The sequence below is a fragment of the Panulirus ornatus genome, chromosome 11 (genome assembly GCF_036320965.1).
Source record: "Panulirus ornatus isolate Po-2019 chromosome 11, ASM3632096v1, whole genome shotgun sequence".
NCBI classification, from domain to species: Eukaryota; Metazoa; Arthropoda; class Malacostraca; order Decapoda; family Palinuridae; genus Panulirus; species Panulirus ornatus.
In genome coordinates this window covers 35,700,336-35,709,251 of record NC_092234.1, presented here as the reverse complement: position 1 = coordinate 35,709,251, position 8,916 = coordinate 35,700,336, and the positions used below count along the sequence as shown (strand labels likewise).

Sequence of the window (8,916 nt, the reverse complement as noted above, 5' to 3'; positions counted from 1 at the left end):
GATATCGCAAATGCTATAAAGTGCAGACATTAACTACAAGTTTAAGAAAACAGGCAATGACAAATCTTTCAACGCACTACAACACAGCCACAAGAGAGGTAAGGAGACTCACTGATGAAGACTCCTCTGCTTCTACTAGCTCCCCTAACACACTATACATTCGTTAAGACCTTCCATAAAAAATCAACCTATCATATGCAGTCCTGCAGATCCATAAATGATACTTAGAAATCATTCTGTTTCTCTAAATATTTCCCACACACATTCTTCAAAGTTAAACACTTGATCCACACATCCTCTACCACTTCTGAAACCACACTGTACCTCTCCAGTCTGATACTTTGTACATACCTTCACTCTCTCCATGAATACTTCTATACATCTTACCACGTAAAGTCAAACTTAAACCTCTGTGATATGAACACTCACCTTTGTCCTCATGCCTTCACACAGCGGCACTAAACATGTATTCCACCGATCCCAGTCATCTCTCCATGGTCCACACTCGCTATGATAATCCCAGTAACCCACAGTCAACCCCCTTTCGTAAGAAATTCAAACGCAATACCATCTACTCCAGCGGCATTGCCACAGTACATCTTACGCGAACATTTCACCACTCACTGTATCGCCAAACTTCATGACTCACTTCGCGTGCCTGTCCGACTCAAACTCCCTATATCTGCCATCCTCTCCTAGGCACATTTATCGATCCTTCGGAGTGCTCACATCACCTTTTTCACCTCATACTTGTTGCTACTTCCCCATTTGCTCCCCCTTGGCCGATGTTCTTATTTGCTTTCTTATTTTTCTCACTATTAACTACCATTTCTCTCCTGCCCACCTTCCGACCACACACTCCTCCCGATCATGCTAGCAGCACTGCTTACTTGAATACCTCCCATTTCTTACCCATTCCCCAAGTTCAATTTACTTTCACCTTTTGCATTCTATTTTCAGTCTCTTCTGTTTATACTTCACACAAGCCTCTTTTCCAAACTCACTTTCACCACCCTCTTCTTACCCGTATCGTTTCCACCTTTCCAAAAGCCTCTAAAACTCTTCATCCTCGCCTTCGCCAAGCAATGGTCAGACATCCCACCAACTGATCCTCGCATCGCGTTCATGTCCAAGTCTTTTTTGTCTGCCTATCAAATAGTACGTAATCCAATAATTACCGCTTACTATCTTTTCTACCCCATGTATACCTATGCATGTCCCTCTTTTTAAGCTAGGTATTCCCAATCACCAATCCTTTTCAGGACACACCCACAAAAGCTGTTCACCGTTCCTTTTCACCTGATTGAATTGAATACCCCATGTCCCCTACTTGCACTCTCAACTTCCACACTACTCACTTTCGTATTCAAATTACACATTACTGATATCCAGTCTCTTGCATCAAAAGTGCTGACACTCCCGAAACGGCTCTCATCATTCTTCTCGCAGCTCGGTGCATATCCACTAATAATCACCCACCTTTCCCAATCACCTTTCATGTTCACCCACGTCAGTCTCACGCTCACTTAAACTCTTTCACACATTCCCACAACCCTATCATAAGTGATACCCCATCTTCAGTTCTCGCCCTCACACCAACTCTTTACCTCCGAGACATTTCCAAACCATTCATACCTCTTACCTTTAAGCTTGTTTCACTCAAAAGCCAGCCAGACATCCAGGTTCCTTATCTCAGACACACAACCTATATCTCATTTCTTCTTATCTTGGTTACATCCACACAGAAATTCAAACTAAATAACACTATCGCTGACGTAGTCACTGAAGGAAAAACTGAAAACTGGCATTCCTCTCTCAACACAGTGAATCACAAGACCCACAGCAACCAGCTCTGATGCACTTTAGAAAATCCCTTATCGCACCAGTCCAGCCCCCACTCATGACGTAATCCTGAACCATTATAATGAAATCCCTTCTCCCATAAAACACAAAAACATACTCTTGAAGCACTCCTGTAAAGTCAGCTATAAACCAAATTCAAGTCAAAATAGGAAAGTAACGGAAACTCTACACAAAATCCATCTAGAAACAACTTTCTACCCACTCGTCTCCCACTGTCACAAACAATGCAACAAAAACCTGAAGCAGAATTTTCACATGAAGCACTATGGCCCATTAGCAATCCAAACCCTTACAGATATCAACTACTAGCTACATAGCAAAATCTCTAACGTCTGAAAACTTGCCAATATATGCCATTCCTAAAATCCTCACAACCACGCACCCCTGCTCCTACTATACCGCCCTGTATCATTTCGTCTCAAAAATCGGCGAAAAATGAGGTATTATTACCGTTTCGTACATCCAGCGAATTTAAGGATTTTTAGTCCCGGAGTCAGCAGTTTTAGGCAATTTTCAAGGTACAATTAGTTTTGGATATTTTCCCGCCAGGAAATTGAAATAATGTTTTCCCGATGGCTTCAGATGTGTTTTGCACGATTCTGACCTTCATTACTACCACAGTTCACTACAATTTGAAATATTCCCCACTTATCCAACGATAATGGGGAATCCCCAGCGGGAACCGGGCTTTTGAGTGGGGAAACCATGAAGTGATATATAATAGACATGGGGCTCAGAATCGTTCAAAAGACATCAAAATCATCGGAAAAAACAATTTCAACTAAACCAAACCTAACCTAACCAGGGCCTGAGGTAACCAATGGACAAGTGAGCTTACCGTAATTTAAACTCAGAAGACTCGGAGTTGGGGTCGACTTGGTCCTCCTCCTCGAGTGGCACTGGCTGCTGTTCCTCCGACTGCGAAGGGCAGAGCTTGCTGGCACTGACGAAGAACTGGTGTAGAAGCCTCTCCCCGCCGGACTGTGTGACGAACAAGTATCTCTACAAGTACTACTTTGAAGTGGTCAGCCTTGTTGTTAGGCATCTTGACCCACTCCTTAATGTCCTTCCACAAACGCTCAGTGTTCTGAGTGAGGATATTGGGGTTATGTGGATCAACAAAATTCTCTAATGGTTCATCACAAGGTGGTGGTATCCGTGGTTCTTCAGGTTGTTGACGGTCAAACCAATATTTCTTCACTTCCAGACAACCTGCGCCACTCGACCATCATGCTGCAAGACAGGTTCTGACGGTATGATGATCCCAGATCTTATGAAGCCAAAAGTTAACCATTATAATCAGTTACCACAACTCCAAATGTGCACCATCGACAAATGTTCCTTTAAAATGTGACACTTGATAATTACACTTCTCTCTTTACACTTAGGAATTTCCGAAGTCCTCTTCTGCCACAACCAAATATGTTTGTCTCTCGGTAAGACTGTTTACACAATTCACTTCAGTATGGAGGACACCATGTTCTTGTCCTTGAAGAAATGTTCATATTTTACTGTTTTTACCGTAATGTTCAATATGAAATTTGGCCATAGTTACGAATTAATTAATATCACAGTCACTGTTCAGGGAGCACACGGTGGAAATTGTTTCAAAATCTGGTGCGGAGCTGCGGAGGCCTATATCGAGCTGTGATTGGTTGATACAAATTCAAACTGGCTAATTAATGTCCAGAGAACAACGGCGCATGCGTCAGATCTGCTCCTGATCATGCGCACTGCAGACAAGACACCAACATACGAACACAGTATCTGTGATGGACGTGACGAGCGTCCGTCAGTAGTACTGTGTGTTCGTATGTTGGTGTCTTGTCTGCAGTGCGCATGATCAGGAGCAGATCTGACGCATGCGCCGTTGTTCTCTGGACATTAATTAGCCAGTTTGAATTTGTATCAACCAATCACAGCTCGATATAGGCCTCCGCAGCTCCGCACCAGATTTTGAAACAATTTCCACCGTGTGCTCCCTGAACAGTGACTGTGATATTAATTAATTCGTAACTATGGCCAAATTTCATATTGAACATTACGGTAAAAACAGTAAAATATGAACATTTCTTCAAGGACAAGAACATGGTGTCCTCCATACTGAAGTGAATTGTGTAAACAGTCTTACCGAGAGACAAACATATTTGGTTGTGGCAGAAGAGGACTTCGGAAATTCCTAAGTGTAAAGAGAGAAGTGTAATTATCAAGTGTCACATTTTAAAGGAACATTTGTCGATGGTGCACATTTGGAGTTGTGGTAACTGATTATAATGGTTAACTTTTGGCTTCATAAGATCTGGGATCATCATACCGTCAGAACCTGTCTTGCAGCATGATGGTCGAGTGGCGCAGGTTGTCTGGAAGTGAAGAAATATTGGTTTGACCGTCAACAACCTGAAGAACCACGGATACCACCACCTTGTGATGAACCATTAGAGAATTTTGTTGATCCACATAACCCCAATATCCTCACTCAGAACACTGAGCGTTTGTGGAAGGACATTAAGGAGTGGGTCAAGATGCCTAACAACAAGGCTGACCACTTCAAAGTAGTACTTGTAGAGATACTTGTTCGTCACACAGTCCGGCGGGGAGAGGCTTCTACACCAGTTCTTCGTCAGTGCCAGCAAGCTCTGCCCTTTGCAATCGGAGGAACAGCAGCCAGTGCCACTCGAGGAGGAGGACCAAGTCGACCCCAACTCCGAGTCTTCTGAGTTTAAATTGCGGTAAGCTCACTTGTCCATTGGTTACCTCAGGCCCTGGTTAGGTTAGGTTTGGTTTAGTTGAAATTGTTTTTTCCGATAATTTTGATGTCTTTTGAACGATTCTCAGCACCATTTTTATCACATTACTGTTTTTGTGATTTACCCTCTCAAACCCCCCCCTGGGGTTTCCAATTATCGTTCGATAAATGGGGAAATCATACGGTAGCGATTTGCGGTAGTAATGAAGGTCAGAATCGTGCAAAACATCAAAAACCAACAGAGAAAGTTTCAACTTCCAAACAGTGGATGTCCGAAACAATAATTTTACCAAAAATTAATCCACTACAGAATCATGAAAACATCCCTAGCCAACACTGCGTGGCTTAGATCCAAACACTTTACCAACACACCATAAACTGAGTTTACACATCCTAGAAAGAATTCCCCCCCCCCCCCCCCCTGCTTAGTACTAGTGGCAACAGACATCAATAAAGCATCCAACTCTACCCGACACATCCTCACCCAAAAGGTATTCGAAACAGCCTTCCATAACGATGACACACAGTGATTGACCAAGTGTACAGCTGGCCGCCATGCTAGTCACTCGGAGTGGCTTCACCATGAACACACCTAAAGTCTATGAAAGGGTTTCTCAGGAGCGGTTCTTTTTCCATTCCTCTTCAGGCTTAAATTACCTGAAACAAACGTCAACATGAAGGTCCTTTCGTCTGCAGACAACTTGACAAGCACGTAACAACATCATTCCACAGTAACAACCTCAAACATGCAGCACTATATTACACAGTTGGAACAGTGGCTCACTAAGAACCGAGTGTCTGCATCTCCACAAAAGTCTTCACTCACTCTTAACCCCAGACAGATACGAGTCCAACGTAAAATCTCCCGCCACGTTCAATGAGCAGCCACTCCCGTTAAAAAAAAGAAAAAAGATACCAACCATCCTAGGCACTACATAGGACACGCACATGACATTTATTCACCACATCAATAAGATCAACACAAAAACAATACAAATTAAATGCTTTCAGAACACTAAATAGAACCAGATTTGGACAAGATAAAGACCCTCTCAACATCAAATACAAACAATTCATCCCCTCCAGTTTAAACAATGCTCCACCTGCCTGGTCTTCCGCCCTCTCAAAAGCAAATTTATAAAGCTGCGGTGCACATAAAATAATACCATCAGAACAATCCCTGGCTGCCAAGGAACCACAAACTCAACACGTTTAAGTAAAACATAGTTCCCCCAGTACTGTCTGTCCCACATCAGCATGTTCAGCACTCACTCCTATGCAACATCACTAGACCCCACCCAAATACTCTGTAAGTAACGGCAGCCCTGAAGTAGAAACAAAAACCTTAAGCCGCCCACACACGATCAATTTTTTCGTCAATTAATTGATATCAATTTATTGACGTCAATGAAATTGAGGAAATCACTGTGCCCACACACGGTCAATGATTTTACTTCAATTTTCAGTTTGATTCATAATTTCGAGATGAAAGCATCTTTGGCTCTAGGAATAGTGCTTGCTCTGGACACTCCAAAGCGAAAGAAGAGGAGTAAGTGGGCAAATAAATGGTATCTCTGTCGAAGGGAACTAGGACATACACGATTGCTGAGGGAATTAAGGGACGACGAGCCAGAGGATTACAGGAATTTCCTCAGAATGGACGCCGAATCTTCTAAATTTAGTGTATTTGTTTTCTTTTTCATTTCATCCAGTGTAGCATTTGGATAATGTTCTTTGTATTTTCCATACAATATTTTATATGCGTCAGCCTTTTTCTCCCGGTCATTGTACTCGTCGGATTTTATTTTCCACAAGGCCGGTAAGGATCTATAAACGTCGATTATCTCCCTCATCATTTTACGCTCACTTTCTTTCTTCTTTTCAGCCATGATTACGATGACGACTCTTTCACTGCTGGGAAAACACTAAATTATTGATCAATATATTGACGCTTTGCCCACACACGCTCGATTTTATTGAAGACCCATCAATAAATATCAAAGGAGTTTTGATCTCTCAATTAATTGATTCAGTGAAATTGTTTCAATTAAATTGATATCAATGTCCCCCACACACGGTCAATTTTTCCATCAATTCATTGACGTCAATAAATTGATATCAATTAATTGACGAAAAAATTGATCGTGTGTGGGCGGCTTTACCCGTGTCTCACACTTCATTGACAAGCATCGCCCTTCCAACATAGTCTTGAATTCCAGACCACAAGACACATACACTCATCAGAAACCATACTTCCCAGACAAGCAAGTCACACTCCCGCTTATGCTCTGGACATCAACCATCACTACAACACAAAATACTTTTCATCATATCCCAAGATCCTTCATACCCACGACGCGACTAACAAATAGAAACCAAGCACCTACTACTCAACTGCCCTGTACTTTCTGCGCATAAATTCAGATAACAACACAAAGCTTTATGATTCGTGGCCCGACCGGTGAACGTGGCCAGCTCCCTAAGTGCTGAACACACACACACACACACACACACACTCACATATATATATATATATATATATATATATATATATATATATATATATATATATATATATATGCTTTTTGCTTCGTCGCTGTCTCCCGCGTTAGCGAGGTAGCGCAAGGAAACAAGCGAAAGAATGGCCTAACCCACCCACATACACATATATATACATACACGTCCATACACGCAAATATACATACCTGTACATCTCAACGTATACATATATATACACACAGACATATAAATATATACACATGTACATAATTCATACTGTCTGCCTCTATTCATTCCCATCGCCACCCCGCCAAACATGAAATGACAACCCCCTCCCCCCTCATGTGCGCGAGGTAGCGCTAGGAAAAGACAACAAAGGCCATATTCGTTCACACTCAGTCTCTAGCTGTCATGTAATAATGCACCGAAACCACAGCTTCCTTTCCACATCCAGGCCCCACAGAACTTTCCAAACGTTTCACATGCCCTGGTTCAATCCATTGACAGCACGTCGACCCCGGTATACCACATCGTTCCAGTTCACTCTATTCCTTGCTCGCCTTTCACCCTCCTGTATGTTCAGGCCCCGATCACTCAAAATCTTTTTCACTCCATCTTTCCACCTCCAATTTGGTCTCCCACTTCTCCTCGTTCCCTCCACCTCTGACACATATATCCTCTTGGTCAATCTTTCCTCACTCATTCTTTCCATGTGACCAAACCATTTCAAAACACCCTCTTCTGCTCTCAACCACACTTTTTATTTCCACACATCTCTCTTACCCTATTATTACTTACCCGATCAAACCACCTCACACCACATTGTCCTCAAACATCTCATTTCCAGTACATCCACCCTCCTCCGCACAACTCTATTCATAGCCCATGCCTCGCAACCATATAACATTGTTGGAACCACTATTCCATCAAACATACCCATTTTTGCTTTCCGAGATAATGTTCTCGACTTCCACACATTCTTCAACGCTCCCAGAACCTTCGCCCCCTCCCCCACCCTATGATTCACTTCCGCTTCCATAGTTCCATCCGCTGCCAGATCCACTCCCAGATATCTAAAACACTTCACTTCCTCCAGTTTTTCTCCATTCAAACTTACCTCCCAATTGACTTGTCCCTCAACCCTACTGTACCTAATAACCTTGCTCTTATTCACATTTACTCTCAGCTTTCTTCTTTCACACACTCCACCAAACTCAGTCACCAGCTTCTGCAGCCTCTCACATGAATTAGCCACCAGCGCTGTATCATCACTTCCCAAGCTCTCTCATCCACAACAGACTGCATACTTGCCCCTCTTTCCAAAACTCTTGCATTCACCTCCCTAACAACCCCATCAATAAACAAATTAACCATGGAGACATCACACACTCCTGCCGCAAACCTACATTTACTGAGAACCAATCACTTTCCTCTCTTCCTACACGTGCACATGCTTTACATCCTCGATAAAAACTTTTCACTGCTTCTAACAACTTGCCTCCCACACCATATATTCTTAATACCTCCCACAGAGAATCTCTATCAACTCTATCATATGCCTTCTCCAGATCCATAAATGCTACAAACAAATCCATTTCCTTTTCTAAGTATTTCTCATACATTCTTCAAAGCAAACACCTGATCCACACATCCTCTACCACTTCTGAAACCACACTGCTCTTCCCCAATTTGATGCTCTATGCATGCCTTCACCGTCTCACTCAATACCCTCCCATATAATTTTCCAGAAATACTCGACAAACTTATACCTCTGTAATTTGAACATTAAACTTTTTCCCCTTTGCCTT

At 42.5% G+C, this 8,916-nt stretch overlaps 1 protein-coding gene across 1 annotated transcript in view; it reads left to right on the top strand.

Moving 5' to 3' along the window:
• Window positions 1–4,452: 4,452 nt before the first annotated feature.
• LOC139751400 (protein phosphatase 1 regulatory subunit 21) overlaps window positions 4,453–8,916 on the top strand; it is a 321,946-nt gene continuing 317,482 nt past the window's right edge. The window contains exon 1 of the mRNA XM_071666786.1: window positions 4,453–4,592. The gene's annotated coding sequence lies outside the window, so the exon portion shown is untranslated. The remainder of the gene's footprint in view (window positions 4,593–8,916) is intronic.